The sequence below is a fragment of the Polistes fuscatus genome, unplaced genomic scaffold (genome assembly GCF_010416935.1).
Source record: "Polistes fuscatus isolate 324 unplaced genomic scaffold, CU_Pfus_HIC Scaffold6, whole genome shotgun sequence".
NCBI lineage: Eukaryota > Metazoa > Arthropoda > Insecta > Hymenoptera > Vespidae > Polistes > Polistes fuscatus.
The window spans coordinates 283,096-301,773 of NW_025113140.1; the positions used below are offsets into that span (position 1 = coordinate 283,096).

An 18,678-nucleotide genomic window follows, 5' to 3' on the forward strand; every position below is an offset into this window, starting at 1 on the left:
ACGGTGTCTCGCTTTCTTTCTTTCTTTCTCTACGTTAAAAGCTTTGGAAAATCAGATGGGAGATTTCTCCTATAGTTCAAACTATATAAACGTGCTCGTTTTATTTCCTTTCTACGATTTACAGTCTTTTTACATGATTTAGCAATCGGTAGTGTACACCTAACCTTAGTACTCAAATACGTGTACACACGCGCGCATACATTACCTGCTTAAAGTTTGAGCTCACATACACGTAACATGCATTTACTAGTATTGGTCGAGGAATACATCGTGAAATTTGCAGTAGGTTGTCCAACCAGAAGCAAGGATTCTTTCTTCATTCTCTCATTCGCCGGTGCTTTTTATCGGACCATTCGTTCGCGAAGGTGCAGTTGCATTACCAGCACCAATGCACTAGCAGCAGTACTAGTAGTAGCAGCAGCAGCACAGTAGCAGCCCTTTCCACCAGGAAACGTCGTGTCTACAAAGTTTCCCTCTCGAAGCCTCCAACGGTTTCTCTCTCCCTCTCTCTCTCTCTCCCTCTCTCTACGTAGAGTACATTGCTTCTCCTCACGCAGCCTTGGTCCTTTTCCTATCTCGAAGCTTTCGGCTTTCCTAAGGGTTTCCATGGATACGGTGCGAAGAGGTAAAAGGGTGGGTTAGGTGGGGAAGTGGGGGCTACAGGGAGGAAGCGAGGAGTTACACGAAGAGTGCGGGTGTAAGGGGGTGAGTTGGAGGTGGTGAGCTCCGGAGAATCGGAGAATGAAAGAACGAGGGAGAGAGAGGGAGAGAGAGGGAAAGAGACAGAAGCAAGCGAGGTAGCAAGGATATCCGAGCAGTGTGTACAAAGTTCGTCCTGTGCCAGTAGAAAGGAGAGAGTTCTCGGTTTAAATTCTATTGCGCGGACAATACGATCACGATAATGCTCGTTCGGCTTTGATTCATTGCTCGAAGTAAGGAGAATAGAATAGTTAGAAAGAGAAAAATGTTAGTTCTTAAGAATCAATTTCTTCTTAACGTTTAAACTTATATCACTCATCTCGGTATTGCTTTCTTCTTGATTATTTATCTAACAATCTTAATTATATTTTAAATCGATTTTTTTTTTCGTAATGCGACAAATTGCAGATAAGTGTACCAGAAATCGAATACGGGAATAGTCGAAGGGAACTTTTATCGATCTCTCGCGAGTAAATTTTACCATTAAATTTTATTTATATACCGCATCGATGATTGTTAGTAAGTACGCGTAAAATTTGTTCTAGTAGGAAGTACCGATAAAATAATTTTTATTGAAAAAATAAAATTTGACGAAAAAGTTCGACAGCAAAATAAATAAAAAAGGAAAGAATATATCTACATATATGTATATATATATTCTTTCAGGTGGAAAGTATCGTTTTACTCGAGCGTGCGTATGCAAGCCAATGACCTTTCCCGCAGTATCGTCGACCTATTTTCCGTAGTCCCTTTTCACAGTGATCCAGCTAAGGGAACAGGAATGAGAAAGAAAGAGGAAAGAAAGCAAAAGAGAGACAGACATATATATATATATATATATAAAGAAAGTGTAGGGGCGAGGGAGGAGAGGGTGGCTACGTTGGCCTTCGCGGCAAAGCGTAACGAAAGAAGTCAATCGGGAGAGTGCTTTTTCTCTTAGCGGGAGAAAGAAAGAATGAGAAAGAGAGAGAGAGAGAGAGAGAGAGAGAGAGAGAGATAAAATCACGGTATGCTGTTGAACGTGGCACGTTCCCGTGGGCGAAAGGGAGAGTAGGCCAGGAAGGTCGAAAGAAGGAAGAGAAGAGTGGGGAAACGAAGAAGAGAGATAGAGTACAGTTCTAGGCCAGTGAATAGATGGACTTTGGAAGTATTTCCTAATGACTGGGCAAGCATGAGTGAAAGAGAGAAAAAGAAAGAGAGAGGAAGAGATAGCTAGTAGGAGTACGAGCTGGCAGCGTGGGGTTAGTATTCTAAGGGTTACGATGAAGGAGTACGGGAGGGGGGGATGAGCCGAGGATGAAAACGTCGGTCGATATGCCGACGTACTAATGACCCGTACGAAGTCGAGCCAACACAGACTGTTTCACCGGCTAGACACGACGGCACCGTTCTCTCTCTCTTTCCCTCTGCCTATCTCTCTCTCTCCCTCTTTCCCTCTTTTTCTCTCTCTCTCTCTCTCTTTCTCTTTCTCTCGCTTATACTCATTCGCTATCGCGGTTTTCGCTCAATTATAAATTGAATTACTTGCCGGGCCGCTCAAAATGGCCACGGTTATGCGCCATAAAAGGGGAAAGAGGGGCGGGAGGAGAGGGTGGGATGAAACCGAGCGGCCGAACGACAGGCCACAGTGGTCGATGTGTGTTGAAAGTGCATAAAGAGGGTTCGAGGTGAACGGAAAGAGGGTGGGGGGGGAGTGAATTAGGGGGAGGCTTTGGGAGGTTGGTCGGAAGAGAGCAGGAATCATCGACATAAAGGGCGGTCCTTCACCCCACTTGTGATATTCGCTAACCGCACACCGGTCGACGACTTTGGTAATACGATACTTCACCTTAATTTAAGCTCTTCCGCATTTTTCTTATGCATTAACAGTCGTCTAACGAATTTTTGTATTTTTTAGGATCGCCTGCGAACCTCCTACCGATAAATATTTTTTTATCTTTATTACAGTTTTTTCTTTAAATCGGTCAAAACTTTTTGGGAAACCTAGAGGGGTGTGTGCATTTGTTGGCCAGAAAGTTCCTACGTCGATTTGAGCACAAAATGCATTTCGACATTTTCCGTGCAATCTAATATTTCGATTTAATAGCATAGCATTGTTTTTCTTTCTTTTTTTCATCGCCAATGTTCGGGGGAAAAAATGTTAAAAACTATCCGCGAGTGTTTACTTTGTTATTTATGAAAACTTGAGCGTTATTGTAAATATATAACGAGTCATTTCGCTCGTTTGATGGATTTGTTTTTTTAATCATAACGTACTCCGTGTATACACATATATACATATGTAGGATATATAAACGTTCAGTTTTCCGATCGATTACGCGAGCGATTGGATATGTTTTATCCATATATAGACATGTGCGTGTATATTCTTCTTCTCATACTATTATTAGCGTATCAGGTTACTGCATTTATTAAATTTAACTTTATTTAAACTGTTAAACATTGAAATCATATTATTGTTGATATTTATATTATTTAATTTATTTTTGATCGCGCGGCACATACACAGTTCTAGATAAAGCAATTAAAGAATGAATCAAGACATCACTATTAATCGATAATCTTAATTTAAGGTAACTTATCGATCGTGAATCTGAAAATACTTAGAGACTAGCTCGTAATTCGTCTCGTTTTGATCATCCTCATCATCGTCGTCGTCGTCGTCGTCGTCGTCATCATCATCATTACCATCGTTGTCGTGGTCGTTTTCGTCGTCGTTTTCGTCGTCGTTTTCGTCGTCGTTCGACGTCATCCTAGATCGGATAAGATGCGCGGGGGTGCATTAGTAATTAGCGATGAATCGGTGCTCGGCCTACGGCGATGCTCGTTAACCGCTTTACGACGTACTTATCGGATTGGTCGTATACGTTGAAGGCGGTCAATATCCTTAGCTATTTACTAACCGCCGTTGCCGTTAAGGCTATTAGCTCCGGGCTCTTGGCCGCTTCTCTTACTATCTCTATCTCTTTCTATATATTTCTCTATAGCATATTGTTATTTTACGAACGCATGCGTTTGTGCCGTTGTTTAGTAATGCGTTACACGAGAACTTTATATAATTTAAACTTATTTTATTATTATGAGCTATTTAATAGGGTCACTTGCGTTCAGTTGTTTCCGACTGTTTTTGCTGATTTATTAAGTATACAATTCGGTACCTTTTTCAAATCAATTTTTAAAGATTTAAGACCACAAATATGTAATACGATGTTTTTAAATCTTCTACGAAGTTGTACGATAGGATATTTTTGATTCGTTTCATGGGTTTCAGCTTCATATGATACTTTTCCTCGTCATTTTTTTCGCGATACGCGAGGGGTGATGCGAAAAAAGCCGTCTCTTTCTAATTCAAGGAAATGGGCACGACGTCGACGAGACTAGTATTTGCGTTACGTCAACGGAAGCATGGAAAGTAACGCCATTTCGTAATTTCCGGTAAAAAGCGACCTTCCAACGTCGTCGGCGGCGGCGGCTGCTCGAATGTGCTTTCTGTATATCCACTCTCTTTCTTTCCTTTTTTTTTCTTTACCCATTAACTTTTCCTCGCACCCTTTACCCTTTCACTTCTCGACCCTTTTTTCTCTCGAAACTTACTTCGATCTTTTTAAAAATGAATAGCGCGATTATACTGCGAAAGAATAAACGAGTAAAATTAGTTTGACTTATTTATTAATTCCTTCTTGACGAGTTTAGCTTGATTGTGTTTTTCTTCGTAGTTTCATTTTAATTATTATTAATACTGTCCCAGTATATTTAAAATAACGGATTTTAGATATTTCTCTTCGCAATTGATAACATTTGGTAACATTAAGGAAAAATTCAAATAAGTAATTATTCGCTCGCAGATATTTTTCTTACGTAACCAATGTGAATATTTGTTTGAAGAAACGCGAAAAGATGAAAAGTAACTTAAGTCTCGTGTTCGTAGGCGAGTCTCCAAATGCGTGGGTGTATAAAGAAACACTGGAATGCGTAGGGGACCGCACGCATCACGACGTATAAGTAATCGGGTCCCATTGATGAGATTAAATGTTTCTTAAAAAGTACCTTCCTAATCGCGATGCTTCTTATCTACAAAAAATAATCACAGATTGCATGCAATTTGATTATCTTTCTTTCTTTACTCTCGCGTATTTTGATTATCGTCATTCTGTTAAAGATTATTTCTTCATTGTTTGAATTTTCAAATATTTTTTCTATACTCATTTGGAAAAAAAATAAAGTAAAATGCAAAAGAAAAACATTAACTCGCGAATACGCAATAATAAATTACGTAGATTAATATGACAATATTTTTTTAGCTTTATTATTTTATGAAACCTCTTTTTCACTTAGTTTATTTTATTTTATTTATTTTTTCTGCTTATCCGGAAAAAATGGAATAAATAAAAAAAAATATATAATAAGATAGGAAAGAGACAAACGTCTACTTTGTTGGTAGACATTATGAAATTACGTTCTTCCCCTTTTCATACAGTAGATGGAAACGCAAATCCTTACGTCGTCGAGAATACGACGAAATATACTGGGAATATATCTATATATATATTTACGTTTTGAAAGGAGACAGACGTCGAGACAGGTGGGTGAGGAGGTACGAAGTTAGAGGAAAGCAGAAGTAACGTGCGTGGGAGTACAGACGACGCAACTCTCAAGCTGCTATGCATCTAGATACAGACACACACACGCACGCGTGACATCTACTATTTCCGAGGTTCCTTGTGTCGTTGTATTACGTAAACTCGTAGAAAAGAGACGAGATATACGACTCTTTCTCTCCTCTCTCCTCTCTCCCACTTCCTTTCCATCACTCTCTCTTTTCCTCTTATTTATAATGTTCTTATTATTACGAATGGCGTGATTCAGTGATATCACATGATACTATAGATGAAATATAGAAGCTTGTTAATATGTTTTTAAACATGTCATTCCGAAAGAATGTGCACATATACATTTCCTTCGTCGATAAGCTAATTATACGCATTCGTGTAATCATGTTCTTTCGTTATCGTCGACTCACCCACAATTCTCTTTCTTTATTTCTTTGATATTAATTTTATTCGTTTACTAGCAAAACTAGTCTGTATATTCTTTGTATTTTCACAGCTAGCACAACTAGCTTTTGGAACACCTTGTACGTGTATTTTTTTTACGTGCGCGTTTTTTCTTTTTTTTTGTTAATTTCTTTGTGCATTGTTATTCTCATTCTATTTTTCGTTGACTCATTTGCAAGATTCTTTATCACTTTTGCTAGATGTTTTCTATGTTAACAATTTTATTCTCACGTGCTTTATGACACTCAAAATTTTGTTTAATAATGAGATGGTATTTTATAAATGACGTTATTACATGTATGCATAAATACAATTAATTAATTATGATATTAAGTTGCGTATTTACAAAGAGGACGTTTGATCTTGCGTAATTAAAGTGCAAAGTCGCATTATATTACGATACTATGTATATATATATATATATATATGTACGCGTAATTAGAGCAACAACGTTATTGCGAACGATAGTGGAACGTGTGAAAAAGGATCAAGTGTAATCGTATGCACGAGGTTACTCTTTGTCGTGAGAATGAAAATAAATTTATTATTACATCGATGATCGATTTGATCGTTGTAATTGATTTTTATGATTAATGAATAATACATTAAAACGATTTTAATGACACCCACCGTCATTATTATAATCTTCGGTTTCTTCGGGTTATTTACGATAGTATAATCTACAAATAGAAAAGACAAATGTAATTACGATAATTGAAAAAGAATGTACATCTCATCCTTGTTTAAACTAATAGAATGTATTGCTAGGAAAGTAGTTGGTTATAAAAATAGAAACGATAATTATCGGATTATCCGATGAGTAACATGCATTCTTATTGATAGTCATTTTGATTAAATATTTATTAACCCTTTGCACTCGAGCAAACCAGCAACCTGAGACGATTTTCCACGTATTTGCTGAATATCTTACAGCTATTGGAATAATTCTTTTGAAAATTAAATATTACGCTTGTTGTTCTACTTCATCGTAATGCACTATTTTCGAGATAACGTTATTTGCGCTATAAATATCTGTAATAATTTCCATGGAGGATCGGCTATGCTCACGCAATCATATAAAAGTGATGAAACCACTGTTGTATGCATTCCAGATACGTGGTGCGGAATAAATAATTATTACACGGTACTACCCTCCATTACCATTAATCTACCCTTATCCATCGAACCGTTTACGACTTCTAAACATTTTGCCAATATATAAAGAAAAAATGATGCTTGAAAGTTGAAAAATATTTAGTTCAAATAAATGTTGTAATATATAATTTGAAAGCTTTCGTCATACGTGTTTATAAATATCTGGAAGGATTTCCATTGAGGATTGGCTATGCTCACGCAATAGTGTAAAGGTGATGGGACCTTTGTTGCATGCATTCCAGATCCATAGTGGGGATTAATAAATATTACATGGTAATGCTTGGTACTACCCTTTATCCACGCTCGTCCATCAAGTCGTTTACGACTTCTAAACGCCGTTAGTACCCGCGATCGTGTTTCCAGTCGTAAAAGTCGCGACAGCAAAGCGTGTCCTGCCCCCTCTTCCAATCTTTCTCTTTCTCTTTCTCTCTCACTTTAATCGGCGAAAGGAATTCCTTCCTGCTACACTCGAGCCGTGGAAATCTCAAGCGGGTTCAAGTCTCGGTTAGAAGTATGCTTAACGTACGTTTAACGTTGATAAATATTTTAGATCGGAAAAGCGACTAAATGGAGTGATAGTTCGTGTAATGGTATGAAGATCTTTCTGTCCTATATTCTCAAGAGTAACATCTTTTCAAATGAAATTCACGCGAAATAAAATTTAATATAATACTCGTTGTAATCCGATAAATATATAGAAAATATTACAAATCTTCGTTAAAAAGTTTACTTCAAATGAACATACGGTAAAAACAAAAATAGTAGTAGTAATAGCTGATATCGATTTCTTTATTGCATAGACAACAATGTGACAATAGATGCGAGAATATTCCCACGGAAGAAAAAAAAAAGCTTCGTGCATTAGTGTAGATACGTTTATTCGTCATCAGCATCGTGCTCTCGTAAATCAACGTTAGCGTACAAGAAAAGTACATTATATACCTATTACCAATAAATGTAAAAAAACATACACGTATGTATAAACATGCATTGCGATCTCGAGCGAATTAAAAACAGCGAATGAAATGGTAGAAAGAAAACAAACTTTGTGTTAGATAATAAACTCGTGAAGCGATCGTGAAAACTAGGTTACGGAACGAGTAATTTCAATTGGAATGAGCTCCTCGCCGTTGCATCGCATAAGTTCGATTAATAAGCGATATTATCCCACGCTAATTTTCTTTTAATCGTTGGAATTTGCAATTTCCTATTCTCTCTCTCCATTTTTCATTATTTTTTTTTCTCTCTTTTCATCAAGAAGTAATATTTTTTACTCAGTATTACAAAATCCTAATTGCATAAACTCGAGTACTAATAAATTAACACATTGCATGTAAACACATTTAACTTCCATTCAACTTTATTCGATTTTTAAGGTCTTTTTCGTGTTAGTGTATGTTTTTGATTGCAAGAAAAGTTTTTACCGATTCACAAACAAAAAATCTCATAGGAAATCTTTTGGATTTTAATATTATTAATAATTTCGTACGAATTTTTTTGGCTTCCCGAAAAATGCATAGCATATTTTAACTTTGAAATTCTTGAAAGTTCAGTTAAAATTAATTTCTTTTCTCTTGGTCTAAAATTTAAAAATATTTCAGCAATTTTTCCAACTTAAAAGTTATTTTCATAATTTTAGTTCACAATAGATTTGTTTTCTTTTTTTTTTTTATAAATAATACTTAAATCTTTAAATATATTTGGCATTAAAATTGTATGGTCGCAGATGACTTGCTATAAAACCTGTTGGAAACGCTATACTTTTCAAAGAGTGAGCTTTCGAATAAGACGAGGACGTAAAATAAAAAGAGCGAAATCCCGTCCCTTCGAAACAGCTTTGTGTAATTTTCTAAAATTCCTCCATTGGTATTCTTCTTGGACCTTTCTCGAAAAGAGCAAACGATCGTCAAGTTTTTTTCCCTTAAACTTGAAGAGTGAAATAAAAGGAAGGAGGGGAATCGGTACGATTTCGAAGAAAAGAATCGTTACCTTGCCGCGTAAAATTTCAAATTCTACTTTTATTTTTATTTTTATTTTTATTTTTATTTTATACCCCGATATTTTTGTTCTTTCTTGTCAAAAGCTCAGAAACGAATCGAACGGGAAGTAAGGAGAAAAATTGCCAAAGAAAATGGAACGATTCGCGCGTGATACCAAATTTTCATCGATTAACCACGTTTTTACGATTTCCCAGATTTTTATTTTATTTTATTTCAGTTTTATTTTTCTCCTATTGGAAGCTTAGAATCTTAATTGCGAATCGGACGAAGAAAAGAGAAAAATGGCGAAAGGAAATGAAACGACCAGCGCGTGGACGCTAAATTTTCCTCGATTAGCAAGTATTTACGATTTTCGGCGTTGGAATTCTCGAAAATACTTGCTTTTTACCAATCGCTTTTTACTTTAAATTACATCGACAGTTTCTAAGTTTAAAGATAGAGAATGGAAAGGTTTTACGATCAACATTTCGTTCTTAAACTGTAGACAAAAATTTGTCTCGTAGGTATCACTTGGTCTAGTATCTACGATCGTTTTACAAATCGTACAAAACTCGCATGACTCACGTGTGCGCACAATGACACTGTAAATAACGGCAAAGGCACATTTATGAGTCGCGTAAATCACCATGTAGGCCAATTATAGGATTAATATTTATAGCGGCTATACACAACGTTTCACGGTTATACGCGTGGGAGACATTTTTGGATCAACGCTAAAAAATTGCACGAATTTCGACAGAGGTATTACAGCAAGATTGCTAGTTTCATTCGTTTCTCATATCGTTTTAGTATTACAGTCCTTTTTTTAATTCTTCATTTGGCGTAATACGTTTCTCTTATATAGAACAGAGTTATATTTTGTAATTATTATATTTATTATTTTCATGAAATTTATAATACATTTCTTCAAGTATCTTAAATAGAAAATAAAAGATACATGTATATAAAATAAAACAGTAGAATGTTAGAAGATAAAAGTAAAATAACTTTGAGAAAAGAAAAGAGAAAAAGAAAGAAGGAGGAAAAATAGAGAGCAAACTTTATTAGCTTTCGAAGAATCTTATTATTCAAAGGGGATCTTCTAGAAATTATGGTGTACCATCTTGGCCGACCTTTCCAACCCGCCTCCATATTTTTACAAGGACTAGGACTAAGACGACGACGAAGACGCAGAATCGCGTAGAGATGAAAAATCGAAGGAACATTCTAGAAATATCTACTGACCTAGGAAAACACAGGAACGAGCAAACGTTTTTAGAATCGGTTCTGATTATTTCGCGTACTGCAACGTTGATCTTTAGAACGTTTCTTTGCAAAAATTCGTACCGCGTATGATTTCAAAATATTATTTTTATTCGAAACGATCTGACATCGTATTTCAAATCCGTTCTCATTAGAAGTAAAGTTAGCTCACCGAAAAGGTATCGTCAGCGGACAGACAAATGAACAAGGTCAATAACCCCCGTGTGCAATTTCAGTGACAATGGATAAGTAGGTTGTAAATGAATAGCTCCGCTTCTACTCGGAGAAGCAGGAAACTGTTACTTAGGTCGTAGGAGCTATTAAGTTCGGTCGATTCGGCAAAGTCAGGATTTCTTCGTCGATGAAGCCGTCACAGTGTTTCCATCGTTCAAGGAAAAGAGAGATAGGTAGATATAGAATGCTTTTCCTCTTTTCGATATCGAATAGCACGTTACTCGGATCCCCCACCCCTCTATCCCACCTTTCCCTCTTTCCCCAATGGCTCTTCTCTTTAGAACACATTTAATCTCCGATACGATGATATCAGCTATTGCGATCTTTAAACGAAATCTTGTTCTCTCTGTTACAGGTAAGACTCCAAAGGCAATTTTTCTTGCGAAAGAACACGACTTCTATCCAACATGGGGATGTGGATTAAAATGCTAGGGAGAACCCGATCTCGTCTCGTATCGTATCGAAGGTATCGTCTCGAGAGCACGGACTCGTTTCAACCACCCACCCCCGTCACTCTACGAGAAGAAAGAGAGGGAGACGTAGGCAAGGCAAATTTCCCGTCCAATTTCGCATCCACACAGCTGCCGGTGAAGTCTTAAATCAATTGCTGTCGGGGTACTAGAAGGTGGGGAGTAAGGGGGTACGAGGTACGTGGGGGTGTCAGGAGAGATGGGAAAGAGGAGTCTACGTGGAAGACGATGGAACTGGAAGAGAGAGAGAGAGAGAGAGAGGAGTGAAGAGAGTCGGTCTAAGGTTGCACTCAACTCCATAATTAGTTGGGAACCCGAAGCCGACGAAGCTCTCGGATTTAATATCTTAACGCCCTCCTTAACGCGCCTCGAAATTTCGCCTCCTACTGCTATTGGCAAGTACGGTTAACGCGAGATTCTCTCTCTCTCTTTCTCTCTCTCTTTCTTGGTGTTTCGCGAAAACTTGCTGTTCTCCTTACCATCAACTCCCACTAATTGTAAGGGTAGGGTTGGGTGGTATTGGGGTTGAGTTTAGGTGGAGGTGTCGGGTGGGTAGAGACCCCTACTCTCTTTTCCGTTTCCTTCCTTCCTTACTTTCATCCTTCGTTCGTATATATATATTCCTCCTCGTTTACATCTTTCTCTTGAATCTTCAAATTCTATATTCCCCGTTTCAAATTAACGCATTTTCGTATAACTATAGCCGGTGGTTTTCGATTCGGTGAAACTCTAGGAAGTAAACGGAAAGATCCGGGCTCATTTAGTTGGAATTTAACTGAATTTTCAAGGAGAAAGAACGAGAGAGAGAGAGAGAGAGAGGAAAGGGAGGGAGAGAGAAATTTTCGAAGAAGAAATCTTTTCGTTCGGAGACAAATTTATCGAATTTAACTTGTAGTAATAATATCACAGCAATCGATACAACATCTTTAATAATTCGCAATAATAATGAAGAAAGAAAAAAGCTTTTAAAAGTATTAACATTATGTTTCCATCTATCTACTTTCTTTTATGACACGCTCCGAGGATTTTCAGAAAGAGACCAAAAGGTTCCTTGGTAAAAGACTAAAAGGCTTTTCGTAGGAAAACGTGGCACAACGTCGTTGGCAACCTGACCTCGTTATACTACCTACCTTCGTACCATCTCTTTATGTATATTCCACGAATACTAACTCTTTAGTCTCTTCTTCGTCTTACATCTTAGGTATTTTACGCACATAGTCTAATGTAAGAAGTGCATGAGGATTCATCGAGACGAAGGAGAAGACGCTACGTGAAAGCCCGCGAAGCTTCCGTCACACGATACTTGCTTCTCTTAGCTCTTCCCCTCTTTCCCTCATCCCTTCCCTTCCCGACCCTTTCTTCTTCTCTTTTCCCCCTTTAAGCATCTCCTGTATACTCTTGTGCCTTTCTCTCGTTTCACTCGTCCTTAAGTTCTACGTCTTCCTTTATAATTAGAAACGACTCGAGCCAAATCAGCGTGAATCAAATGGAAACCGAGGTAACTTAGATATTCGTTTAAATTCAATATCGACTTTGATCCTATAATATTTCATTATAAAATATAATAGGTCCTATTCAATTTTATTTAATTAAATTAGGGTGTTGAGTTAATTAGATGTAATGTGATTTAAATGAACGGTTATTAAATGAACGATGATTTAAATGAACGGGTTGCCTGAAAAGCTCGTGTCGAATTATAAATTTTGCTCAAGATTAAATATATATATTTTGCCAAAAGATATATATTATTTATATTTTCAATGAATTTAATTTATACAAATTCGTATTTTATTTATGTATATTACTTTATAATCGCATAAGTATGTACGTTCTTTTCAATCAAAAATATGCCTCGAATTATTTAATCATCGCGAGCTTTTTCGGGTATGCTATTAAAATTTTAACGTACTTGTTTCAGTAGAAAATTTTTTTTATATGACGAATAAAATAGAATGTGAAGTAGAATAATAAAAAGGAAAGAAGTTGTAATCGCTTAGAGACGGAGAGAAAAATTTACAATTCAACATTTCATTATTATGAATCCTACGTTTATGTAGACGACGATTAACATCACTTTGCAAAGATTATTTGAAAATACGCGAACTGCTATAAGGAAGTCATTGAACATCATCACCGCTATTATTATCCTTATAATTATCATAGTAATGTGACTTGGAGATTTTAATTATCATAAATTTGCTTGCATAACGTGAGAGGTTAAAAAGATGTCTGCTTATTCTCGGTTGATCTTTCGTTGACGATCTCTCATCGTGTAATCGTAGAGCTAAGTTAAACACAGAATTTATTTTTAGTACGTTCCCGGTAATTTAAACAAAACGTCGTGCTCTTATTTTAAAACATAATCATTGTTGTCTAACGTTTATGAAAATGTTCTCTCCTTAAATTAAAATATTAAGTTTCTATAATTTATGTGATACCTCGAATATTCATTTTGTTTTATAATTATTTGTAGGATAGGTTTGTAGAAATGTGTTAAATATAGAATCGAGAACAATCGAGTAGAGTTTGAAAATCGATCGATGAAGCGCTTCTTACCTTATTTGACCAAACTATTTTTATGTACTTCGATGACAATTCTCACGTCATCAAAGGCAGATGGTAACAATGTAATAGAAGCGTGCCCGCATCTCGTGACCTAGAGTCATAAAAGTGGATAACCGTGTCATCGATCGAACGATATTAATGCATAACCCACGGCAATTAACCCTTACGCTGAGCTTCGAGCACACCGAGGTCACGGATGTTAAATGTCGAAAGAACGTAATATCAAGAAAATGTGATAAATACTTAGATCATTCTATTTTCAAATGATTTATATTTATCATATATCGATAAATGGACCATTTTTAATATGGGACACTTTTATTGGATAGATGAAAAAGTTTAACGGTGAATATAAAATTTGTATACTTTTTTTCAAAATAATAAGGTCAGCTCAACAAGTAAAATTGATTACTCGAAGCAATTATGCAGGTATACAACTATCTCCCTCGCTTTAAATATTTCCATTTGCATTATGCTTGGAAATAACGGGCCGATAGCAACGTGGAAAACGAACTCGCAATGCGACAAAATATTCCACGAATGTGACAAAAACTGGTGAGATTACGTCGAAAACATAACGGGATTCTGTGGGTAAATATTAAATGCAGTTGCTTTTCTGCGTCACGTATATACCACTAACGCTCGACAGCTCGATTTTTATGGAAAACCGGCGTCACGTATGAGTGACACCGAAGGACAACTCATTTCCATCTCTCCCTGCTCTAGCACGCGAAATTAACAAAACGAGACAACCGTTCAATATATACAAATACTTCTAATCGGATGAATAAACTATAAATGATTAGAAATATTGACCGAATTCATGGCGAAACTTACTTAATTAGAATGACCAGTTTTTTTAATAATAAATGATAAAATAGTAAAACGTATGAAATCCCAAAGAAAGAAATTGTTACGATTTCAATATAGAGATTTAAAAATAATTATTAAAGGATACTCGTATCGATCGAACATCCATTTTCTCTCTCTCTCTCTTTCCTTCTCTCCCTCTGCATTGTTGTCTGTATTTCAGTGATTCGCTCTCTTTAGGTCCCCGCTTGGAGCTGGATTGTTTTCTCATGCGAAAAGCATACGCACCGCGTGCAAGTACACGCTCGGCATCCAACAACGTACGGTACTGCATTCGTAAAGGCCACGACGAAAGGGTTGCGCGCATCAACAAACGTTCGCGATAGTTCCATTGTCGAGGGTTCAATGCGCTCCGGTGATTTCGTCCGACGGGATGCCCAGGAGAGAACGCAGACGAGATCGGAGAGGAACCCGCGAACTCTCCGCCACTTCCATTCTACCTATCGAATATTTAACGATCGAACAAACCTTCCCTACCAACTCGACTAGAATAACATTTATCTAATCATTCTAGACAAATATTATACTAATCAATCTATATATATATATATATATATATATATATATATATATATATATGAGATTTTTTTCAATTTAATTTCGGTGGCCTGAAATGAAAACCTTATATCGAATTAAATAAATGTAGAAACCTATAGCGAGATACTGAAATACGGGACACCGTGTAAATATATTGAATCGATTCTTTTTCTTAAGATCGACTCAAGATCTAATTATTTACTTACGTTTGCTCATTTCGTGAGAAAAGAAAAGGTCACTAGGAATTTTTGCAACACCAGCAACGACCTGGATTTTCTTTTTCCAAATCGAAGCTAAAGGTAGGACGCGTTTATTGTTTCAAATGTTCCGTTATTACCTAGGCTTAAGATGAAGTCTTGTAAATAATTAAAAAGATATCTTTCTCTCCTGCTGGAAAGTTGACTGGAAAAAGGTCAACGGTTCGGAAAGAGAAAAAGATAGACTCACGAACACACACAAACACACACACACACACGTGTACAGATAGAGAGAAGTGTCGTATAAATAAGAAAATTGAAGTGAAATGTTAACGAAAGCCACTTCTTCCGTTGAGCACCCTCGTTTTAGCCATCCGGAGGACACGAAACGATTCATTTATTTGCTCTCGCTTTATTTTTTCTATCTTTTTTCTTTCTTTCTTTGTTTCTTTCTCTCTTTCGATATCTCGAGAAAAATTTGCCGTACCGGAGAGAGAGGCCCCTTTTCGAGGGAAAACCAAACATTTTTTCAACGTAGCCTCGGTGGACGAGAGACATCTGCAAAAGCAGATGGTTGAGTCACTTTGACTTTGGCCAAACGATAGATAGATAGATCGAATCTTCCGTCCTCCGAAACGTCATTTAACAGATGGCACGTGTGCTCTTTCTCTCTCTCTCTCTTATTATCTCTGCTTTTCGTATCATTTTCCCGGCCACCCTAATAGCCTAAACAGGAAGTACCTCCGTCAACGCAAGTCTTTCCTTTCTTTTCTAATTCCTTTCTTATGATGGATCGATAAATGTCCCAAAAGTACGTCCAGTCCTGCACGTATATAAAACTATAAAAACGTTGCTTGAAAATTTTCTTTAAAACACAAAAAGAATTTCAAACAAAAGATAACTGTGTGTATGATAAATATTGGAACTTTCTTGTTAGAGGGGTTAGCTCGTATAAGTGCGCACAGGGTGTAAGTTGAACATTGTCGAAGGGCGAGAGAAAGAATCTCGAGAGGTTTTGATGTAGATAGAGTAAAATGTAAAAGGTAAAGGTAAAGGTAGTACACGTAATACCTCTTTTGGACGAGGATCATCGTGGTGCGTTTAAGATCGAGAGTGGTGTTGCTGTTGTGGCACGTGGGTCTCAGCAGTAGTAGTATTAGTAGTAGTCTCGTACGCACACTAATGCCATTGTTGCTCCAGGTATACTTTCTCTCTCTTATACACGTGAGCAAAAGCGTAACCGAGCGATTACCTCGATAAATTTCATGAATGGGCCCGTAGGCAGTCATTGACTACACTTGTACCGTGAGCGGTATGAAAGAACGCAAAAAAAAGAGAGAGAGAGAGAGAGAGAGGTTTCTATGGAGCCCTTCGGGTTCTCGCAACACCCTCTTCCCTTACCCCACCCTTACCCCAAGCTTACCCCTGTAGTTGTAGCCCTCCTCGCGTCTCATAGCAGCTTTCGTCCAGAACATAATGCACTTAGCAGCCCGACGCGTACCGTTTCGCGTTACGCCATTGTGAAGGGTCCTTGTCAAGCCTTCCCCTCCCTCTTGTCCCCTCTTACCCCCTTCTCACCCTACTATACCTACTCCTCGTTTCTCACCGAGGCACACTTCCCATTGTGCCGAAGAAAGTCCCGTAAAGTGTGCCACGCAACCTGTACGAGTGTCGTCGTCTCTTATCGTTCCCTTCTCCTTTTTCTTTCTTCCTCTCGTCTTCGTTTTATGCACCTATGTATGTCTCTTTATTTAAGTATATGAATGTGTAGAGACTGATGGGTGTACGCGTGTACGTGCTAGTTAAACATAAGAGTACTTGTTTGAGCAGTTGTACAAGAGTATTGGGTTCCGTGAAAAGTTTGGACAAAATTTATCAGAATTATTATTTATTATTTCTATTCAAAAATCGATTAGTTTTGATTAGCTTAAAATGATCCGTTTGAGTTCACTCGATAAGATGTAAGAAAGGTGAAAAAGTTTTGAATCGTATTTATTACTCATACTAGGTTATATATATATACTTTACCCTACTCGTGTAAAGTTTTCTTTTCCAGTTTTGACTCTGGTAAAACGCGCATCGTTTCCGAGCACCACCAACGACTAGCTTGAAATTTTAATAAATGTCATGTTCTCGTAATTCTTCTTTTGGCCACCAGAAATGGGTCAACCGTGTGTACCGTCCGCGAGTCGCGTCAGTAAGATTACATGCAAGTTTAAAGCCAAGAGAGGACACGGAAAAATAAAAAAAAGAGGAAGATAGAATAAGAGAGAGAAAGATGAAGAGATAGAAAAGGGGAACACGCTCTCTTCCCTATCCAGCAAACGGCTTAACCCAACATCTTTTTACTCGAGTAAAATTGAGTGTGTACCTTCGTTCACAGCTGCGGATTACGAGGTTCCTTTTATATATATATATATAAAAAAAGAAGGGAAGTAAACTTGAGATCCAATTATCTCGACCTAAGGATAAGTTCTACGAATTAAGATCTTTTAATGTCTCTTTCCCTTTATATTTCCTAATTTCTTTTTATTTAATAGTGATATACGTGTAGTAACGATGATAATATTGAAAAATTCATAAAGCATTACAATTGATTTGAACTATGTATTTAAAGTACTCATTTAAAATAATAGCATTGATCCTACTTTTGGTTTCGTAGTAAAATGAAACTATTTATATTTGATGAAAATTTAGCATAGGTATATACATAGATGAATGCATATACATATACATATATCGTAATATAGAAGCGATCGGATCGGATGACGAATATGACATCGCAATAGTTCGGCTGTATATTTGTGATTGGAGATAAGGGAACACACACAGCAACGCGCTCATGTCGACCCCATTGGTAATTCATGCTCTCGCAGGCGAGGAGTTGCGTTATAAGATTAATGAACAAATAGCCCTCCCTGTCGGGAATGAACGAGAGAGAGAAAGACAGAAAGAGAAAGAGAGAAATGGAGATAGAGAGAGGTTTGGATGAGACGAAACCAAATATGGTGCTCTCGCCCTCGGGCCACATGAATGATGCAACGCGCGAGCATGGATTTACAATCGAGACGCATTACGCGACGTTCACAACGGGACATCGACTTCTTTAACCTTTTCGAACACTTTCCAACTCTTTTTTTGTTTTTTTCTTATCTTTCTCTTTCGTTAAATTATACACTATCGACCAGTTTAAAATTTAGAGTAACGTCATATGAAAAACGGAGGTGGATTTATTTGTTTTATATTTTGTATTATCATGTTTTATCGATAAAAGTATCAGAACAATTATCCAAGTTATTAATAATTAAAGAGAAATGTTACGATCATCACCGACCATGAGTCATATAATATACGCTTACATACATGTATCCAGTCTTACATACGAATATTGTTCAATACGAGTGCCTCTTCGAGGCGTGATCGAAAGTGGTTTTAAATTGCAAATCCAAGGAACGTAACAGGACCTAGAGTACTTGGGTTGTTCCGTTCTCGGAAGATGCAACAGGCTACGTAGATGCATGCATAGATGCACTCGCATCACCAATTCGACGAATTCGTTTGCGTTCACATGCACGTAACTTTTATGTACATAGGTGTTCGTTATTTTCGGAGATGCTTTCAATATACATACACGTTTATGTATGTGTATCAATAT

At 37.1% G+C, this 18,678-nt stretch overlaps 1 protein-coding gene and 1 long non-coding RNA gene across 2 annotated transcripts in view; both read left to right on the plus strand.

Annotated features, from left to right (window-relative positions):
* Positions 1 to 18,678, plus strand: part of LOC122523608 (Krueppel-like factor 6) — a 233,038-nt gene that overhangs the window by 72,478 nt on the left and 141,882 nt on the right. The window lies entirely within an intron of this gene.
* The window catches only part of LOC122523609, a 39,024-nt gene continuing 31,226 nt past the window's right edge, over positions 10,881 to 18,678 (plus strand). Inside the window, exon 1 of the long non-coding RNA XR_006305333.1 lies at positions 10,881 to 11,031. This is a non-coding gene — a long non-coding RNA (uncharacterized LOC122523609). The remainder of the gene's footprint in view (positions 11,032 to 18,678) is intronic.